The sequence below is a fragment of the Alligator sinensis genome, unplaced genomic scaffold (assembly GCF_000455745.1).
Source record: "Alligator sinensis unplaced genomic scaffold, ASM45574v1 scaffold505_1, whole genome shotgun sequence".
NCBI classification, from domain to species: domain Eukaryota; kingdom Metazoa; phylum Chordata; order Crocodylia; family Alligatoridae; genus Alligator; species Alligator sinensis.
This window is the reverse complement of record NW_005841940.1, coordinates 551,561-573,827: the sequence shown is the minus strand read 5'-3', so window position 1 is coordinate 573,827 and position 22,267 is coordinate 551,561. Positions and strand designations below refer to the sequence as shown.

Genomic DNA, 22,267 nt, shown 5'->3' with positions numbered 1-22,267 from the left:
CCCGCCCCGCCCCGCCCCGCCCGCAGGTGAGCGCCCGCCCGCCCCGCTCTGCCCGGGACTGGGAGCGGGGGCAGCGGCGCCGGGAGAGCTCGCGGCACAGGGCTGAGGGAAGCGCGGGGCACAGCGGGCAGCAGCAGGGCCCGGACCTGGTACCGTAATGTGACTTTGTCCGTAGCCGGCTCTTTCCTCTGTAGCTTTGGCAGCGCCTCCCAGGCCAGGCCAGGGCCCAGACGGCCACACTGGGGCAGAGCAGAGTGTGAGCGCTGCCACCACCCCCAGTGCCTCCCACAGCTGGAGTCCTGGCAGCTCCCTCAGCCCGTGCCAGAACAGAGCGACTTCCTCCCGCCAGGGCAGGAGAGCCCCAGCTCCCGGGCACTGCTGGAAGGGGACACTGCCCTGCTCTAACCAGCCACCGAGCAGATCACCCAGGGCCCAGAACTAGAGCCAAAGCTCTTGCTTGAGGTGGCAGGATTCAGACGCCTCCCCCCACTTGCGCTCTCTGTGGCTGGGTCAGTGCTCAGCCTCTGACCCTGGGAGGAGCTTCTCCCAGGAACTCAGGCTTAAGCGTGGAAGTGGGCCTGGGAGCCTGGTTCAGATCCACTATCAAAAAAGTAAAATAATCGTGTTTGTACCACATTTTAACACAATCGAACCTGCAAAGGTCTCAGGAGAAAGTCTTGAAAAGCAGATTTAACATTTCCTTTTTCTCCAGCAAGGAAAACGCATTTCATCAGACAGGTTCTCCACGTGCAAAAGCCAGGGACTTCAGCAAGGGCTAACAGCTGAAGTGCAAGCCTTTTAGCGACCCTGGTACACAGCCTGGCGCTTAGCCCAGGTCACTGCATCTACACTACTACTGTCACCCACGTAGCTAGATTAAAGCTAGCCTGGGTGCACCTACCTGTGCTGCAGTTGTACCTTCACTTTGCACACCTGACAATGCTAGCCATGGCACCTTGATTGAGAAACACTGGTCTATGCAGCAAACATGACTCACAAAAGAAACGTAGAGATTTCAAATAGGAATCCAGTGTCAGATACATTCTGCCCTGCTGCAATCTTTCGGAGTTCTTGGCAACAGAACTGCTCTGTTTTTTTTGTAGTCAAAAAGTGAATAAAAACTAAGAGCTGGCATTTTCTGAGGGATGCCCCTAGTCTAAAAAGGTTGAGAACTACTGGTGTAGATGGACCCTAACTACAGCAATAAGGCAGGTCCTGCACTGGCAGAGGAAAGCACTCCCACCACATGCCTTACAGCTGACAGTGGAATCTCTGAGGATCTTTTATAAGTACAAAAGGCTTCTGCCTTCTGGAACTAATGATAGTTCTTATTGCTGGTGAGCTCCTGGGTGGTGAATAGATGTTTCTTCTGGCAGGGTCACACTTAATAGGATATTGGTATGAGAACCTGCAGCGAGGAACTCACTGGGCTGTGCTCTGGGAAAGTGCACACTATTGGACTTATGTAATGGATGGGGTACTGATTCAGGATAAGATGACTCTTAAGAGTCCCAGCTAGCATGGACATGGCACTGCTGCAAGGAAGTTCATAACCATGGATTCCCGTTTGGCACTGAATGACACTGCTGTGAAGAAACCTGCAGTTCTATGAGCTATTCTGAGGACTGTGGCAATATCACTGTCAACAGATGGGTTGTGGTTCCCTGTCTCAATCAACTGAGCACTGCAGAATCTGGAGCAGCTGCCTCATTAGTTAGAGGGGAGTCACTTATGCAGGTGTATGATTCATCCCTTTGGAGAGCACTTCAGGGATCAGGGCAAGAAACAGCTTGGCTAACTGAGCCAATAACAATGCAGCCTAGAAGCTATGTTACAGAACAGAGCAGCAAGGAAGCAGGCAGCAGCTGAAGCAAGTGGGAAATGGGATGGAGTGGGAGTATGAATCTAAACCTTGGTTGTTCACTAAACCCATGTCTAGGGCTCAGCACACGAAGAACTTGGGATATTCAGAGAGACTAAAATTAGTCCTCCTTCCAAATTCGCTTTTAAAGATTTTCACTTATCTCCTTTTGGAGCCTAAGATTAATCTTGGGATCACAGTGGCAAGAGGCTGCCTGGCATCTGCTGAATACTAAAGAGCTGGCTATTCTGGAGCAAAATGCCAAGGAACAACAGGGCCCAGCTACCAAGAGAAGAACCATAAATCTAGCCACTAGCTGTCTGCAATTGTCTCCAGACAGTACCGATTCTGTTCCATCTGGCTGTACAAAAGAGGACAGAGGAGAATCCTTGAGACACTAAGGTTATACAATACAATTTCCACACTTGCAGCAAGATGAAACTCATGTCAACATGATCTGTGCTACTCAAAGTCAGAGACTAAGAAGGGGAATGGCACTGCATTTCCTAAACCAGGGGCACTGCAGTGTTAGCAGGTGGCACAATGTGGGTTGTAAGGCTGTCCCATTCCAGCAGCTATCTATGAATACCGCAGTACCTATAAGCAGTATAAATCCTGCCCAGCCTTTGTAGCATATCAGAAGTATGTTGGTGATGGAACCTGAATCTGTTTGTCTCACCCTGCACTAGTAAAAAAGGCCTGGATAACTGGAGCAGAGCAGGATTCAGAGGAACAAGGGTTGTCTTATCTACCCTGAAGCAAGCTCATAAAAATGCTTTTCAGTTTCAGTGAAAAGCAGCCCAGATAAGGAGCTGCTTGACTTGACAGTGAGTTGAATGAGAAATGCCCCAGGACAAGCTGTGAACCTCCAAGCAACCTCTGGCAGGAAGGGACATGAGTTCTGTGATGTTTGGGTACAGAAGCTTCATTTCCCAGCCCTTGTCTTCCTTACACCTGCATTTAGAGCAATGCGACCTTCTGTAACAAGCACAGTATTCTGTCCTTCTGGAATACCTCCATCTGTGGCTCTGCAGCACTTTACAAACACAGCTAAATTTCACAGCATATGTGTGGGGCAGGCAGATCTCACCTACATTTCACAGGTGGGGAAACTGTCTAAGGTTAAGCAACTGGTTGATGATATAACTGGAAACAGAAGAGCCCTGGCTCACAGTGTTCCTATTCTATCCCCTGTTGCCTATCCATAGCTGCCCTCCTAAGCCTTTGTTTCCCAGCCCTTTCTCCCATATTCGTGCTATCTGCCATGGGGCTGCCTCAGTTTTAAACTCACCTCTAACTTTGAGCACTAAACAAACACTCTTTTATTCAGACCTCACCTTGTCCTACCAATAGGGTCACCAAAAGGGCAAGAAGTGCAGAACACTGCCTTAAACAAAGGATGAATCATTACCTGTGTGTCTGATGAGCACATATAGCATGTGTCCAAAAGGTACTAACCAGCTAACTTAAACTGTGAGCTCCTTGAGAGCAGAGAAAGCTTCTTCCTCTGTCCTGAGACCATTACTGATGCTCACTGAATCCTCACTCAAAAACATTGCCCCCTAGAATATCCCAGAAATTGCTCTGCAACACATCAAACCAACTACTGGTCTTGAAGCCAATGGGAGTTTTGCCAGTGACACTGATGGAATCCAGCATATTGATTTTGGTCCATCTACTACAATTAAAATGGCATTCTTAAAGGATCATGGGAGAAAGATGATTCTAGGATAGTGAAGACAGGACTCCTTCCTAGAGGAGAATTTGGTGGAAATAAAGTTGTTTAAACTTGCCTGCTTCAAGAACATCTCAGCCTGGTGAGAGAGAGGTACTTAGCCATGTTAGTAGCATCTGTGGCCTATGAAAACTTATGCCTCTCTGAATGGGTTAGTCTCCAAGGTGCCACCCTACCCTACCTTCTGCCCTGCAAGTATGTATGAAACGGACTTATTTTGGTCTAAGAAAGAGGAAGGAACTAATTTTTTTTTTAAAAACAAAGGTTAGTTGAGGTATTGGTAGAATTTTTCTTCTCCCTAAAGGTCATTTCATTATGGAATCACCTGTCAAAGCAAGGAGGAGGGAGAGAGGTAGACAAACAGAAAGCAAGTGGACAGGGTAGAACTGCTGAGATGCTGGCTAGGGAACTCGTTTTACGTCAAGAGATGGACCTTCCCACCCACAGTCCTACTCTTCCTCTGGCCTCTCTGTCTCTTCCAAATGGTTGTAGATCCACTGCCCATTCAATGGGCACAGGGTGCCAAGTCTTCTTGGGAACTGCAGTTGGTCAGGCATGTCTGCCTCCAGAGGAAGCTACAGCACTGACAGCTGGAGATCCTGTTTGCTTGAGGATGTGGTGCTGTTCTTGAGGTTTCACTCCGTGGGAGAAGAATAATCCCCACAGCATTACAAAGGCATTATTGTTCTGACTGTAATCCCTGTGCTCAAATCCACCGTGGTTACTTACATACACACAGTCACTGGGAATGGAGAGATCACCTCTGTGACTGCCAGGGCAAGAGCAGCAGATCAAATTGAAGGGGACTAGGTTCTGCAATCAAATAACTCTGAAGAGGAAAAGGACACAATGCAACTCTGGGGGTTGGGTGGAAAGGGGAGCAGGGAGGGGATAGAAAGAGGAGGTTGAGCAGAAATAGAAAAGAAATAGCAGCCTACAGGAAACAAACCCAGTGGGAGAGAAGTGACAGTGATGGAAAGAGAGAAAAGGAGGAGGATAAAACACTCAGAAGAGAAAGCAAAACTCCATCTTGCCGTCTTAGCTAAAGGGTATAATGAGGCTGCAAGACCCACCATAGGGCAGATCAGCTTGCGCCCCAGCTCTATGGATGGTCAGACACAGCACAGTTAAGACCAATTTCCATTTGAGGGTAAAGGAGAAGGATTCAGGGGAAGAACAGCAGGCCCCGTCACAACACTGCAGGGTGAACGTACGACCTTGGCATGGCTCCGGCCCTGTGTGGATAGCATATGAGAAATCAAAGCAGGAAAGGATTCTGCAGACTTAGCTGAAGTTTGCTGTCTTTGTAGTTGGCTAAATCAAATGACAGACAAGGAAATATGAGGAATGGCCTATCACTTTAAAGGGCAAATGCAGCTGGCCTTCCCTAAGCCAAGGAACAAGACAAGGTCTCACTTCAGCCAAGCTCCTGAGAAGAAGCACAGCCTTCCCCATTTCAGCTTTTTAATGAACCAGCCAAGTTCCTAGAGCTCCTTTCTCCCCAGCTCCCTTGTGCAGATGCCATTCCAGTTCACGCAGTGGGAAAGGCAATTAATTAAGTCTGTACAGCTGGCTCAGCCCTGTACCCAGAGCAGGCAACTATGCTCCTTCTTTTATCCAGACACCTCCCCTGCCAAAGTGCAATTGACTTCCCAGTGCAATGCAGAGCTGCCGAGTAGGGCACTGCTGTGGGGGAAGGAAGGGTAAGCAACAGGACAGCCAGGCAGCGTATTGCATTGTTCATCTCTGAGCCCTTGTATTGGAAAGCACGACTATGTAAAACAGTAAAAGCAACACTGACTTGGCTCTTGCCGAGACATATGGTGCAACTGTGCATGGTAAGGGGAAGTACCAGTACCTGAAATCTTCTGGTGCCACAGTGCCAGAAACAAAGGAATGACCTGCCAGTTGGTCCATCTTTAGTTTAAACTAAGGATAAAGCATTCATGAGGGACCTCATAAATTTTCTTCCAGATGAGTTCAGGCAACTCTCCTGGACAGGCCCAGAAAAATATGGTCCCTTCACTACCTTTAACTAAAGCATGAGCTGCCATCCTGAGACTGGAGAGGAAACTCAGTTATTACAACAAAACAACTAAGGATATAAAATAAATGCTCTGAACTCAAGTTCATTCTGCATTGGTCACAGTGATTCACACATCTCCAGAACAGCTGTTCTCTCTGTATTTCAGATATTTTATTTAACAAATACTGCTGATCAACAAGGTGACAGGACAACATTGCTTTGCAGAGATAGCTTGGCACAGTCCATCTATAAACAGAAATGAAACCATACAAGTCTGCAATTATGGATCTGTATCAATTAGCATCAATCTATACCATTCACACTGGGAAGGAGGGAAGATAAATTACACCAGCTTGAAACTGTATCATGGGGGATCTTACTGAGGTCTTGATCTTTAAAGCCAAGGGTATGGTTGCAGGATCAGGGGCTAGGTCACAAGTTGCCAGGTCTGTTCTTAAGAGCCATCTAAGGAAATCCCAGAGTGCTGCAAGATGTGGAGCTGATGACTCAGGCCCAAATTTCCTAATCTGGATGTCTAAACATACACACTTAAACCCATATTTACAGCAGCCAAATAAGTGGTTTGGAGTGTTAGCAGAATTTGCAGGTATTACCAGGCATTACCTGACAGGGGTCGCAACATGAACACCTCTGCTATGGTCCCCAGTAAAATAAGTGGCCTGAGTTTTTCCAGGTTTGAGCAACTGCAGAGCACCTAACAGAAAGTAAGTGTAAGCTTCAGCTACTCAGCCCCTCTGGAAACCATCCCACTTCTTAGGTGCCTACATGTGGAGTTAGTGTCTCAACTTCAGGCATTCAAAAAGGAAAAAAGTCAGCCTCAAGAGACAGCACTCTTAGAGGAGTCACTGCTGAGCCAACAACACTCCAGCATAGTGCTAGGGAGCATAAAACAATGACACTGAGGAGAATTCACCATCAAAGAACTAAACCACCATTAAAGGATCCAACACTGTATTTGCAAGAATAATACCCTGTGTGATTTCTAAATGTCACAACCCAAAGGTGTGATTTTTGTTTTGTGTGTGCTTTGGCACCACTGAATTATGTTCCCGCTAAATTACAGCTTCTTTGCACGGTGGAGTTTTCTGCTGCAGAGGAAAACCCCAGTTTAAAAGAATTCCCGCCAATTTGTAGCTTTCTTTGCAGGGTGCATTTCTTTGTTGCAGCACAGAAATGCACGTTGCAAGGAGTTCCCGCCATTCGTATTCAAATTTGTATTATAATTCGAGCCCCATTATTGGCTTGCGTGAAATTATTCACACGTGGTGGCTAGCGATTGGCTTGCTAGCCGTATAAAAGACTTGAGTGGTTTCCGCCCAAGTTGGAGGACTCCACGAACACCAGGAGGAGGAGACTTCACGCTGTGTGAAGATCTCTAAGCGCTGCAGAGCCTATCGGACCCAGTGCATTTCAAGCAGGCAACAGGGGTCTGATCAGCCTCTAGCCTCTCCCCGTCACCGTTCGCAATCCTCAACGTATCCCTCTCCCTGCGTGCAAAAGGATCCACGGAGCCTCGACAACTCCGTGGGAGTGATCCGAATATTGTCTGAGTCCTCAAACGAGGATTTAAGTGGAGCTGTGCCTGGGAAACTGTCCAGCCTACACCGCGACCATCTCCGGTGTAAGTAAACAATCTTGAATCAACCATTACGCGTCCGTGCCTAATTCCAGCGTGTCACCTGTTCTCTCCGACCCAGTGTGCCCGGGCTGCTGGTCACAGCCCGCGTGGCGCGAAAAAGGGCCCGGATCGCTCCCGGCCCACACACTAAACAAATGAAAGTTTCAATAGATACTTTCCACATAAATCCCTCAATCCCCCCACATAAATCAGGTTCAAATGCAGTCATTCCTCACTTGTCCAATAAAATGTTAAAGTACAGAGTGCTTGTGGCATTGTATCTCAGAGGGGTCTGCATTTCAGTGGTGAATGGCAGATCTCTAGATATAGAGTCTGAAAAGAGATCTGGGGTCTTTCAGGGTAAAAAGCACCATGGGACTCACCTTCATCTTCACCATCAGTAGTGGTGTTAATACCATGAATCCTGAGATGGACAAACACATCTAAATTCCATACAAGATTTGTCTCAAACTATAGCTCATATTTGGCTGCTTGTTCTCTGGGGATTTAAATCCTCTGTCCCTTAGCTGAACTTTCCCTAAATCCAATAAATTAGAGCACAGGCTGAACAATAAGTCACGCAAATCAAGAAATGCTTTGTACTTGGGGCAAGAGAGATTTCAACACATAACTGCATACTTCCTGTACCTTCCAGGATGCCATAATATTTGACAACGGAGGATAAATATCATTAGCCACATTTTACAAATGAGGCACAGAAAGGTGACCAGATCTGTCCACAACACAAATCAAGAGAGGAGCAGGAAATAATATCCAGCTCCCCTGCCTTGCAGCATCTCTGTACTTCAGGCATACACTGTGTCCCATCTGCAAGCCTCAGATACATGTTGGACACTTGTATAATGAGGTACTTTAAGAATGTGAAATTCAGCACTAGCTCATTCTCAGAAGTCACAAATTCCCACGCACAACAGAGGGATTAAGGCAGCATATCATGGAACAGGATGGAAATCAGGTGGCAATATATCCAAGCAAGCAAAAGAAATCTCCACGGAGTACCGGCAGGAGCTACTTCCATTCTGATGGAAACACCATTATACACAGGTTCAATTCAGTTTTCTAGTCCATCTCTTGGGGCTTGAACTGGATTGAAATAGCATGAAGGAACCTCATTTAATAGAAAAGTCCTTTAAAATTCCAACAGAAATGATAACCTTAACATCAAGTTCTACAGAACGACTTAAAAAAATTCTATGGTAAGGGCCACATTTCCTGTAACGTTTTTAGGTTTACAGTATTTTTTTTTAATCAAATACTACTCAATATCCAGAGAAGTATCTAAGTTTAATCTCTCCTAAAATCCACTCTAAACTTTCTGTAAAGAAAAGATGGAAGTTCCTAAATACCCAAATTAACACATACAGAACAAGTCATTATTTTATTTAGGATCTTACAGTACAGCATATTTTAGATGAAAATAAACTAAGCAGGCCATAATTGATCTTAGTAAGATTAGACACAGGAGTCAAAAGTTACCTACCATAGCAAAAATGAGCTGTTTTTTTGAAGGGAACACAGACTGGCACGTAGATCATAGTGTTGGGGTCCTACCCCCCCACTCTGATTCACTGTGACCTTGGCTGAATCACTTACAGCCAGATTCTGACACTATCACTTCTGCTGAGTAGCAACTAAAAGAATCTGAACCTTCACCTCCCTGCAGCTTAGTTTCTCACTATTCAAAGTGGGCACAGTAATGTTTGCCTGCCTTTCCAATCTGCATTGAAACCTTTGCATTTCTATTTAAGCGTAAAACAGCAGGGGGGTTTTAACATTATTTCTTCCCCTCATTTTAGGTAACATCCACACGAGAATCAAGAAACAGGCCCTTTTTAGTTTCAGACGCAACTCTGAAACTAAACTATAGGACTAGGCCCAGACACACATCTCCATATTCCTTTCCAAGCCATGATGAAGGGAGATATCCAGACATGAGAAGTTCAAGATCACTGAAAAAAAAATCACAGAAAAAAACAGTTTAACACTGAACTTCTCTCAGACAGGATATGACCAGGGCTATGGACTTCACTCTGTGTTTTTCTAGCACTAGCACCATGCTGCAACATTTGACCTGCAAGCATGGCAAGAAGGTGTTTATTTGTTTTAAAACCCACAAACCTGTTTCCATTGGAATTAATTTCTTTCTTCATTTAATGGAACAATATTCCTGGCCTTTAGTATTATCAAACATGTTCTTCTTCTACACAACACTGAGACTGGGCCAATTTTACCCTGAGACCCTATGGACCCCTCTGAAAACAAATGTTAATGCTGGAGCCTTTTGCTTGGAGGAACTGACAGCCTGGTTTTGAACTGCCTAGTACGAATGGGAGGGAGAAGGTTGTGCTATGACATGGGATGGCCCTCAGAGACTGACAATGGCAACACTTCAAAAGAGCAGACTCCTGATCCTGATTTCACACCCAAATGCTTCTTCTTAGGATTTCAGCAGTGTGACTGAGACAAGAATCAAGTCCTTGGAGTTCAGGTCTTGTTTTGCTACAAGTTCAAACATTCAGAGTCTTCACAGAAACTCAACTAAATAACATCCAAATAGAATTTGGGCACAAACCTGATAGGAACAGATTTTCAGTCAAAGATAACAGCAGCTGTTGCTGCTCAACCCATTTGGGATGAACACATTGCTTGAAAGTCCTCTGTCTCCTGAAGAAAGTCTCCTCAAGTTAGTTGTATGAGGTTCACAACACAGGCAGGGGTTGAAAGATTACTTCAAGTCTTTTTTAAAGATGCAGACATTTTAGTTACCCCTCAGGAAAAGCTGGCAGGTGATGGAACTGACTGGAGGATGGCTGTAAGACAGGGAATGTGCATCTTTAGTTTGTTCAGATTAAAAGCCAAAAACTGAAAAAAGGTTTGTTAGGGCTCTGGGCCACCTAGGAGCCTTTTCCCTTTTTCTTGGCTCACTGCTTTGTTATAATATCCATGACAGTAAAGGAGTGACTGCCTCCCAGTTTCCAAGTTCTCTAGTTTATTCCCAACTATCTATCTTCAGTTCTCTATCAGCCACTCACACCACCCATTTCCAGAACCTGCTGCATATAGAACCACTCAGTAAGAGAGCTGGAAGGAACCTCAAGGGGTGCTAACGTTTAGCACTTCAAGAAGTCTTTGCTCTCTCTCAGTTTACTATAGTATTTAAGGGATTCTCAGATTGTATCTAGCTTCTCAATTAGACCTGAATTGCAAAATGCTCCTCAGACATTAGAGTTTTCTTTTTAACTCCTGCTGCCAACTGCTGCAGCACTTTGATGAGCATGTGACGTTAAATCAGATTTCATGTCATACCAAGGCTTTTTTTAAATGTACATTAACTGAGTTTAAACATTTGAAATGTATTGTACATTTTTAATGACTTGTGCATTAAAGGCACAAGAACTAACAACAGAACAGAGCTCAAACAGAGAGGAAGTTATTTCCCGACACTCAAGATGTGAAGGACTCAAGTGTGGATAAGGATGTTATGTAAGGCAGACTTTCAGATGTCGCTAAAATACTTTACAATTAAGACTGAATATTAATACATGATTTAAACTAAGAACCACCCGCTATTAAAAGGATTAGGACTTTGCACTGGTGGAGAGGAATGCAAACAATGTCAAAGCCATCGCCTAGGCTGTGATCAAAGGCAGAAGAGGAAGTGGGAAGTGACATCTCTGGGGGGATGGGAAAGACCTTAGTATCACTGCAAAAATCCTATTGAGGTCATGATAAAAAGAATAAAAAGGGGGAGAAACTAGGAATGGAAACTACAGCTTCCTCCTCCTCTCAAGGATGTGCACTCTGAGGTAAGTCTTACCGTGCACAAGGGACCAAACTCAACCCAGTTTACAGCTGTGCTGATTTCCATGGGAACAGCAAAACAGTAAATGAGAGTAAAGTTTGGGTTTAATGCATTTGCCAGATTTGCACCTTATAGACAAAGTAAAGCAGAGATGCATATGCTTTCATAAGCAGAAGCTTGCTGCTTCAGATGTTAACATCAGCGAGCATCAGATGAAGGAAGCTGCAGTTTACAAAAGCTTATGCATCTCTGTTTTACCTAATCTAAAAGGTACAAATCTATCCCATCTTCTGCTTGATTTCAAACTAACACGGTTATCTCTCTTTGCCAGATCTGCCAATCAGACTCAACCCCAGCTCCAACTCACATGCCCAGGCAAAGAGGAGTTAGTGTCAGGGTTTGCAAGTTTAGGCCTAGTTAAGTAGATTGTTTTGTATTATGAGGGTGGTTTAGTTCAGGCTACCCAGAAAGGTTGTGGAATCTCCATCCTTGGATGGTTTTTAAAAGCAGGTAAAACAAACACTTGACTGGAATGTTTTAGTCAGGAATGATGCTGCCTTGAGTAGGGGGTTACTTTAGATCAGCGGTTGGCAATGTTTTTGGCCAGAGTGCCAAAAACACCCCAACTTGGCGTGTCAGAGGCAGATGGTGGGGGAGCTGCGAGGGGCCTGATTCTTGTTGCTGTGGGTGCATGCATGCCTCTGGGCAGAGCGGGATGCGAGAGGAGGGGGCCAGGGTTCTGCTGCCCCGGCCCCTTCCCCACCATGTGCTCCGAGGTGCATGTGCACCTGCCACAGCTGCAGAGCCGGTGTAGCTGTTTGCAGTCTGCCCACCACCTGCTGCAGCTGCCCAGAGCCTGAGCCAGCCATGGCAGGCAGCCATAGTGCTGCAAATAGCTGCACTGGGCTCTGGAGCCCTGGTCCGGCTCTGTCACAGCTGCACATGTGCCTTGGGGGACACACCCAGGAAGGGGCCTGGGGCAGCGCAACTCTGGCCCCTTCCCCACAATCTGCCCCAAGGCGTGTGTGCAGTCACTGCCACAGAGCCCGACTGGGGCTCCAGAGCCTATCCAGAGCCCGGTGCAGCTGTTTGAAGCCTCCCAGATGCTGCCACATCCAGCCCAGGCTCTGGGCAGCTGCTGCCTGCCACAGAGCCTGGGCTGCTCACAGCAGGGCTTGTAGCCTCCCCACCACCTGCTGCAAGATCCTGGGCTCTGTGGCCAGCAGCAGCTGCACACAGCCCAGGCCAGCTGTGGTGTGCCAAGTAAAATGGCCTTGCGTGCCATGCTCTGGCACGTGTGCCAGGGCTTGCCAACCCCTGGTCTAGATGACCGCCTGAGGTCCCTTCCAGCCCTACTTTTCTAAGATTCTATGATGGTGTTTATTTTCTTCTTTAACAAGAAAGAAAGAAGGAAAATATGTTTGGCAGTGTCCAAATTAGCAGAGTATTCACCACTCTGGAGAACCACAACTCTGATAGCCTCAGCTTGTTTTTTACCAGAAAAATACCACTTTGTAACACTTTATAACTGGACAAACAGGACTAAATTCATTTTGTAAATAGTCTCTACAACAATACCATTTCCTATATAGTGTCTCCCACTGCGAAAGGTTATGCCTGAGGCAAGTTCTCTTACAGCTGTTAAGTTGTTTAGCTACCCAGATGTCTGGGGAGGCACCTCATAGAAGCACCTGTTCTGTCAAGAAGAGGCAACTGGACATGCATCACTGAATAAAGAGCATTGCTTCCAAGTCCCTTGTTTTCAGGTTGGTTTCTGAACACTAGGGGCTACATGGAACCGGGTTAAAAAGAAATTTAGATAAAAATTAACTTGAAAGGCAAGTTGCTAAAAGTTCCATTAGAACTGGAAGTCTCTGGAAAAATGGAAGACAACTGGAAGAGATGGAAAGAGTACTTCACTATCTACAAGAAATAGACGCCAGTAAAAGGAAGACTATTAAGGAGCAGCTCTTTTTTATCATAGAAAGCTCTGATGCATTAATGTGCTTAACAGTTTTTCAATTAATGAAGGCAGAGTAGACTCACTAAGAAACTTTATTATAAGAATGTGAAGAATGCTGGACTCCATGTAAATATGAAACACTAGAGACATGAAACGAGAGAGATCATAGAAGCATAGAAAATGAGGGGTAGAAGGGACTTCAGGAGGTCATTTAGTCCAACACCCTGCTCAAAGCATAACTGTCCCCAATATACCATGCCAGCCAATGCTTTGTATATTTGGATCTTAAAAACCTCCAAGGATGGAGATTTTACAACCTCTAGGTAACCTGTTCCAGTGCTTTACTACCCACCTAGTGAGAAAGTTCTTCCTCATATCTCATCTAAACTTCCCTTGCTACAACTCGAGACCATTGCTCCTTGTTTTCTCACCTGCCACCACTGAAGAACAGTCCAGCTCCATCCTCTATGGAACCTCCCTTCAGGTCGTGGCGGGCTACTATTAAATCCCCCATCTTCTCTTCTTCAGACTAAATAAGCCCAGTTCCCTCAGCCTCTCCTCATAAGTCTTGTCCCCCAGCCCCTAAACCATTTTCATTGCCCTCCACTGGACTCTCTCCAATTTGTCTATATCCTTTCTGCAGGGGAGGGGTGGGACTGGGGGGTGGTCCAAAACTGGACACAGTACTCCAAATGTGCCCTCACCAGTGCTGAAGAGAGGAGAAGAATCACTTTGCTCAGTCTGCTGGCAACACTCCTACTAAGGCAGCCCAGTATGCCATTAGTCTTCTTGGCAATAAGGGCATACTGTTGACTCATATCCAGCTTACTGTCCATTGCAACTCCCAGCTCCTTTTCTGCAGAGCTTCTGCTTAGCCAGTTGGTCCCCAGCCTGTACTGGTGCATGGGACTGTTCCATCCTAAGTGCAGGACTTTGCACTTGTCCTTACTGAACCTCATGAGGTTTCTTTTGGATCAATCCTCCAATTTATTGAGGTCTCTCCGAATCCTACCCCAGCCCTCCAGCGTATCTACTCCTCCCAGCTTCATGTCATCTGCAAACTTGCTGAGGGTGCACTCTATGCCATCCCCCAAGTTGGTGATGAAGATATTGAACAAAACCAGACCCAGAACCAAACCCTGATGCACTCCATTTGACACCAGCTGCCAGCTAGATATTGAGCCATTCACTACTATCCTCTGAGCCCAATTATGCAGCCAGTTTTCTATCTACTTATAGAACATTCATCCAACCCATACTTCCTTAGCTTGCTTGCGAGAACCTTGTGGGAGACCATATCAAAAGCCTCGCTAAAGTCAGGGTATATTATGTCCATTGCTCTTCCCATATCCACAGAGCCAGTCATCTCATCATAGAAGACAATCGGGTAGGCAGGAATGATTTGCCCTTGGTGGATCCATGCTGACTGTTTCTAATCTCCTTCTTTCCTTCCAAGTGCTTAGAAATTGATTCCTTGAGGACCTGGTCCATGATTTTTCCAGGGACTGAGGTAAGGATGATCTATCCATAGTTTCCCAGATCCTCCTTCTTCCATTTCTTAAAGATGGGCACTATTATTTGCCCTTTTCCAATTCTCTGGGACCTCTCCTGAAAACCATGAGGTTTCAAAGACGATGGCCAGTGACTCTGCAATCACATTGGCCAACTCTCACAACACCCTCAGGTGCATCAAGTCCAGCCCCACCGACTTGTAGACATCCAGATTTTCCATATAGTTCTTAGCCTGTTCTTTTGCCACTGTTGGCTTCTCAACTCCTCCCCAGATTGTGCTGCCAGGTACAGTAGTCTGGGAGCTGACCTTGCCTGTAAAGACTGAGATGATAAAAGCATTGAGTACTTCAGCCTTTTCTGCATCCTCTGTCATTAGGCTGCCTCCCCAATTTAGTAATGGACCCACATTTTCCCTAATCTTCCTCTTGTTGCTGACATTTTTATAGAAACTCTTCTTGCTACCCCTTTATGTTCCTTGCTAGCTGAAAATCCAATTGCTCTTTGGCCTTCCTGATTTCATCCCTGCATGTCCAAGCAATACTCTTATACCCTCCCTAGTTGTTTGCCCAAGTTTCCACTTTTTACATGCTTCCTTTTTGTGTTTTAACTCACTGAAGAAGTCCCCAGCTAAGCCAAGCTTGACTACTGCCATACTTGCTCATTTGTCTGCACATCAGGGTGGTTTGTTCCTGCACTCTCAGTAAAGTTTCTTTAAAGTACAGCTAGCTCTCCTGGACTCCTTTCCCCCTCAGACTGGCCTCCCAGGGGATCCTGCCTGTAATGGATGAAGGCATAGATTTATTTACACAGACTGATTCTTGCTTTCCTGAGATGGCTTTACTAGAATCTACAACAGCTAAGGAGACAATAGTGCACGTCAAACCCATCTTTGCTACAGATGTTATACCTCACATGCTAATAGTCTCAAAATGAGGTTCTATGTAGTAGATATGATTTTAAGCAGTTTGCAGTGAAGTTTGAGTTTAGACATGTTACTGTGGGTCCCAATTAACCAATGGGTTAGTGGAAAATAGTGTTAGAGACAGCTACTGAAAATGCTGAAGGATCAGACTCTCATATGTGCTTAGCACTGTTAAGTTACTGACAGCACTAATGAAACGTAGTTTGCCACGCCTGCAGACATTTTATTTAACAAAAAAAATCGAGAGCTGGAATGTCTGTAATAATGACAGAAACTGGGGTTAGGGGAACTGGGGACTTGCAGAAGTATGAAGGGATGGATACAGATAAACAAGCAACAATGCATTTAGAAGTGTCAAGGGCTACTAGCCTTCATGAATATGATGCAGTACATATGGGATACAATGGTCGCAAATAACTCATGGCCCTATTAAATTGTCCTTACAGGCCAACATTTGCAGAGGAGGAACAGGCAACACTCTCTTATCTTCTCACATCTGGAAAGAGAAGAGGAACCAAGTTTGCCTTTCTGCCTGATCAACCTGGCAAAAATCTTAACTAGGCAACAACCACAGCAAGCTAAAATAATTTAACCTGGACATAAACTTGCCCAAACACAGGGTCTTACTGCCTTCTAACAGACAACCTGAAAGCATAACTGACCATGCAACATACATCAGATTAACTAAAAATTGTTAGTAAGCTCAGTTAGCAGCTTGGTTATAAATACTTAGAACTATGTCACGGCACTACTTTTTTTTAAATGTATTGTGTTTTGCCTGGAAAGGAAGGTGTACTATTGGGAATTGTACCTTTAAATGGTTTAGCTTCTCTGATGCAGGAACTCTGGCAGAGAGGTGCTGCAGGAACATATTTGCTAAGCAGAGGTAGCTGGAACTACATCACTGAATAAAGATCATTTTCAAGCACTGTCCTCTACAGGGATTGCTGCTGATGGGACAGCCTGGGCCTGGAATAAATAATGATACTCCTTCCCTTGCAGCAACTAATGTCCTGTTTACAGACAGAAAAATGGAGGCTCAGTGAAGGGATGGGACCCTCATCAATGATTTAATGGGACAGAATGAAACAGAAGCCAGATTTGTTGATTCTATGTACCAGGCTTTTATCACTAACCTTGTATAATAGCCAATGCTACTCCCCTATTTTCTAGAGATCCCTGTCATGAAAGTCTAGGGCAGGGGTAGGCAATGTTCTTTGGCTGGAGTGCCAAAAAACACCACAATGTCTACCTCAGAAGGTGCCGGAGTGCCAGCATGGCAGAAAAACAAAATGTGCTGCCCCTTGCCCCTGCCCCCCAGCCCTGCCACCCCATCCCTCCCCATCCAAAGCCCCTGCCCCCAAGCCCTACTGCTCCTTCCCCCCACCCAAAGCCCCTGTCCCACAGCCCTCAAATAGCAATTTTCCAGCCTGTGCTACCCCACTGTTCACCCTGAGGTACACACACAGTTGCCGCCCGCACGGAGCTGATGCTGGAGCTGTGGAGCCCGGCACAGCTGTTTGCAGCCTGCCCGCTGCTTGCTGCAGCTGCCCAGAGCCCAGGCTGGCTACAAACAGCTGCGTCGGGCTCATCACCTCTGTGCCTGGAGCCGGGGAGACCGGGGCTGCGCTGCCTCAGGCCCCTCCCCCACTGCCCACTCCGAGGCGTGCCTGCACATGCTGGTGCGGAGCTGATGCTGGAGCCTGGCACAGCTGTTTGTAGCCTCCCAGCTGCAGCCAGCCCCGGCTCTGAGAAGCTGCTGCCAGCCGGGATCCTGGGCTGCTCCCAGCAGGCAGCTGGGACACTGCAAGCCCTGCTGGGAGCAGCCCGGGCTCCGTCATTGGCAGCAGCAACCCGGAGCTGGGGCTGGCCACGGCATGCCAAGCAGAATGGCTTCACGTGCCACATTCAGCACGTGTGCCAGAAGTTGCCGACCTCTGGTCTAGGGCCAGGAAAGATGCACTCTTTTCTAAAGCCAACCAGCTCTCCAGTGCCATTCCTGCGAGCACATCCTGATGGCTATTTTATTTCTGTATCCAGCTGCAATAGAAATATTGATATGGCAGGGGAAAGGGACACCAGATAAACCTTGGAACAGCAGATCTTTGATGTGCACTGCTGCAAGTGAACAGCCAAAAAGACACAGAATCATCCACAAGAAGCTCCTAAACAAAGAAAGGGAATACATCTCCCTTAGAGAGGGGGATTACTGGAATGTAACGAAAACAAGTCCTGTTCCTCCTTCCCTGCATATGCGTACACCCTGGAGGGCTTTTGCAAAGCCACAGAAACGGAAATAATTTAGTCTGAATCCATCAAGCATTAAAATCCTTTCGCTGAGGGATTGAAGTGAAAAATGAGCCGTAGACAGGAATTAGAAGCTCTCCGCCTGGGCTGTCAAAAGGGATTTTCCCCAGATAGAAAACAAGCAACTGGAATTGCAGGGAGGTAAATCCATCCTGAGCCTCTGACATATACACGTACTCTCAGTATCTCCTCTCTGGCCCTGACAGCTCTGGAACCATGGAGGTAGACCTGGAGGCAACTCACAGTTGGCTCTTGTTCTCTGGCCTCCTAGCCTTGAAGGAGGCTGTTACAGCCCAGGGCTTCCATGAAGAGTGTTAGCAGGTGAAGGAGAGCTAGTGAGACATTCAAGGGGCCATGGATGCAGGATGTACTTAGCCTGATATGGTGAGGAAAGTGTCAGCTGGTGCCTGAGGTAGAGAAGAGGAAGAGGGTACAGTAGATGTTGAAAAGGATTACCTTGTGACCAAGACCCCTAAACAACTCCAGGTATCTCCTTATGGCTTACATCAAATGAGTTGGGGAATGAAAGAGCTAACAATGTTGTTATTTGACTTACCATCTCTAAGTATCTGAACAAATTCCTCATGGGGATAAGAGCTGATCTGTATCTTTAGAAATATTATTTCAGGCTCTCTCCAGACTCATGTACACACTGCTATACCAAACACAATTTTTTTGAACTGTAACTATAATCTTTGCAACCACAATAGCCAGAGACTTACTTAAAAATGTGGAGAACAATGTAGTAGCTTGAGCGATTACCAGTCTGCCACTCCACTGCGTATGGCTCAACTCAAGCCCTAGTCACCGACAAATACAAGGTCTCTCTCATACTTCTGCTGGATGCGATGCAGCTGGATCTTGGCAAAGGAATGATTCCCACAGCATCACTGCTTGGTTTTAGGCAATGGAGATCATGAACGCCACGTGCCCCTGGAGGCTAGCGGGGCACGGCGAGATCCTACTGTCAGCGGTGGTGCTGTCAGCGGCAGGAGCATGGCAGCGGCGAGTGGGGAGCTCCCGTGGCACTGTTGGCAGTGGGGGGAGGGGGTGGTGAGCACCCACTGATCGTCAGTGATCACCTGCAGACGCTGCTGGCAGTGTTGGCTGGGGCCAGTGGCAATTGCGGACCACCCACAGACATCACCGGTGGTGTCGGGGGGGGCAGGAATATGATGATATGGTGACTGCCTGCAGGCGCTGCCGGCAGTGTTGGTGGCATCGTTTTGCAGGCGGTGCACATGCACCCCCTACACGGCACCAATGGCGTAGATTATTCATACAGTAAACCAATATGAAAACAGGGGCAAGTTAGTTATTTATGCCATGGCTTCTGTGCCCATGAACAAAATACATGGCAAACAGAGCTAATTAGGCTATAAGCTCCTGGGTGCAGCAATTGAGGGCAGCCAGATGAACAGGGAGCAGATGGTCTGTTGGTAATGGTTAGGCAGATGCTGGGTGGCCAAGGAGAGGTGCTGCTACTTCACACTGATCATATACAGGTGGGAAGTAGTGATCTGGTTAGTGGGAGTAGGGCTAGGTGCAAAGAATTAGAAAGGTAAAATGAAAGGAAGGCCTCAGGTGACGGGTGCTACAGAACCAACTGTGAGGTGCACAATCTGGGAGGAGGTGGTGAATGACAGGAACCAGGTAACCCTTTGGTCATTAAGTTGTTTTCAGCACACATGCTGGTTTGAGGATACAGTGGGTACACACACTGAACGCAGGGGAAACAGGAACTCATTGAGTTGATGAGTCCTTGACTTCAAATGCAACTCTGAGGATAAACAACTCCAAACCGTTTGCTGTAATGCAACATTTAAGAATCCTGAAACATTCTCAGATGTTCCAAGATGAGATCACAGAAGTACCTACATCTAAGCAGGCAGGTGTTTATAGAAAATATTTCTCTTGAACATGCTATCTTTTGCTATTGTGTGAGGTAATTCCATATTATTTTATGGCTCTCCAGCAATAATACAACCACTTAGTGGTGCTTTTCATTCATGGATCTCAGTGTGCTTAGAAAGGTGGGTATCATTGTCTGCATTTTACATATGGAGAGAGTGAGGTAAAGAGATACAGGGAGTCTGTGGCAAGGTCAGGAAAATAACCTGGGAGTCCCATAAATTATGGTATTAGTGCCAATACAAGGGAAAGCTGAGAAGGTTTTGGAGAGGTTTGTTGTTCGTAAAAAGATTGTTTAACGGGAGAAGTTTGCCTCCACCACAAGCCAGGGATAGAGAAAGAGACGGGCTGTGGAGAGGATGCTGTGGTCATGGAACAAAAGAAATCTAGACTGGGAGCCAGAATCTGCTTGGTGCACACTGCTGATATTTATTGTATCCTCTTCTCTCTTTGGGGACCTAAAAAAATTCCCTGAGAAGGCACAAGAACAGCCATGGGGAACTGGGCAAGGGGTGTGAGAGAGAGGGCTGGCTGAGGTCAGCTGCCAGCTGGGTAGCTCTGGGGTACTGTAGTGTTTATATTTGTAAGTGAAAAATCCCCCCTCCCTCCCCTATGCTGAAGATGCTGCTGCACTGAACCTGAAAGGGCTGGTTATAAATAGCTTCTCCCTGCAGCTCCTGAATGAGCCAGTGAAGCAGAATGAGTCATCTCTGCCTGCTCTCTGCGACTCCCCCCAAACCAGCTGTGTTAGGTTAAGAGTAAGGCTGCCAGAAGCAATGGCACATGCTGTTCTCCCTCAAAGGGCAGCAGCCTTGGGGGACAAGGAGACTAAACAAACCAGCTCCTACCCTTTACCCATGTGCTTCAAAAAGCCTTGTTTTCCAATGAGTTACATTCCTGCCACATCTGGCAGGAGTGTTTACAGGCAGACATGGCCCCTTCTGTCCACCCGATCTCCTCTCCTTGCCTGGCTTATAAAAGGAGCTTGTAGCCCATTTGCCTCTATGTGGTAGAGAGAATGGGGTACCTAATAGGAGCAAATCCTTTCTTCTTCTGTTTGCCAAAACCTGGGGGAGTAGGAACAGATAATGGGCACAACAGCACAGGAGACCTGCCGCACGCCTCACTTCCAAGCGTTGCTTCTGCATTTCTTCCAGGGGATGAGAATTAGAATAGGAGCCAAGGCCACATGTGAGATCTGCTAGTACTCACTGGGGGAACCAGGCCATGCATTGCCTCCTTTTCTGGTCAGAGTGTACGGGACTGGCAGCGAGTTGTTACCTTTTCCTCCAGTCCTGCCACTGGAGAAGAAAATATGATTGCCTTCATGTAAGCTCCAGAGCTGGAATGAGATTTTAAGCCACCAAATAAGAGGGACCCCAGAAGCAACCTGCTTTGCTTATGTAGGCCTTGTTTGGGAAAAAATAGAGTCTGAGGCAGCATCTCCTCCAAGCGCAAGGCAACGACAGTTGATGATCCCTGACCTGTAGGACAAACAAGGCCCAGGAAGCAAACGAGAGATTGAAAGCCGCAGCCTAGAAATGGGGGCGGGGGGGACTAACCACAGGGTCTGCCTCAGAGAATTCAGAGGGAAATTTACAGTTGGGACAAGACAGTGCAGGGAACACAATGGGATAACAAGAAGGAAGAGACTACCACGGAGGGTGGGGATAGAAACCTGGTGCTGTGGGAGGACAGATAGGGTCTGGGAAGCAAACAGCACTAGTGTGAAAGGAGCTGGACTCCGAAGCGGAAAGGGAGGGAACCATCTGAAGTGATGTGAATAAGGACATTGGCTCTGTTTTCCACATATTTCCTGTGATGGCAGTGACAGGAGCACATACGAGCAGTGTGTGAAAAAGCAAGCCCTGTAGGATGCAGAGTGAGGCCCGGGGGACATGCTGTTCCTTTCCAAAGCTTTGCTAGTGGTCTTCAAGGTGTACTGAACCAATGGAGCAAAGACAGAAAGCTCATAGGTCTAGTCATGGTTTGACAAAAAAAAGAAATACAAATCAGCGGAGATGATGAGACAATGTGGAATTGTGACAGCCATGGCCAGGATTTTGGCTCGTTCAGTTCCTTGGTAATCAACACTTTGACCAAAACTTAACCAAGATCCCCTGGACATTTCTGACTGCAAGTGCTTCTCTGGTGGTGTACTATGCTATAACAGAGGTAAGGCTTGGTGATGAAGGCTTCTACATGCCGTGTTGTGACACAGACAAGGTAATAAAACCTGCTGAGTATTTTGCTAGCAGCAGAGGTGATGCAGTTGTGTTTCAGTGATGGAGGCTGCTAGGTGATAGTCATGACTTGATGATACAATAATCCTGAATCCCACTCACTTTTATATCAGCTGCCTTTGAATTTATTCCTCCAGTTTTTAAATTATCATCAAAACAACAAAGCCTCCTTTGTGCAATGTTAATGTCTTTGTTCTGACAGAGTTTAAAAATTGACCTACTTCTGAGTTTTCCAAGTTCATCATGCACAGCTTCATAATTTAAACTGTTCTATATTCATGTTGCCTGGGAACATTTTATCTTTGAAGAGATTTTTTCTCTAAAC

General features: G+C 46.4%; 1 protein-coding gene across 1 annotated transcript in view; it reads right to left on the bottom strand.

Moving 5' to 3' along the window:
- The window catches only part of CABP1 (calcium binding protein 1), a 47,563-nt gene extending 30,854 nt beyond the window's left edge, over positions 1–16,709 (bottom strand). Inside the window, exons 1-2 of the mRNA XM_006019844.3 lie at positions 16,293–16,709; positions 9,855–10,092 (exon numbers count right to left, since the gene is read on the bottom strand). The gene's annotated coding sequence lies outside the window, so the exon portion shown is untranslated. The remainder of the gene's footprint in view (positions 1–9,854; positions 10,093–16,292) is intronic.
- Between the last annotated feature and the right edge of the window lie 5,558 nt (positions 16,710–22,267).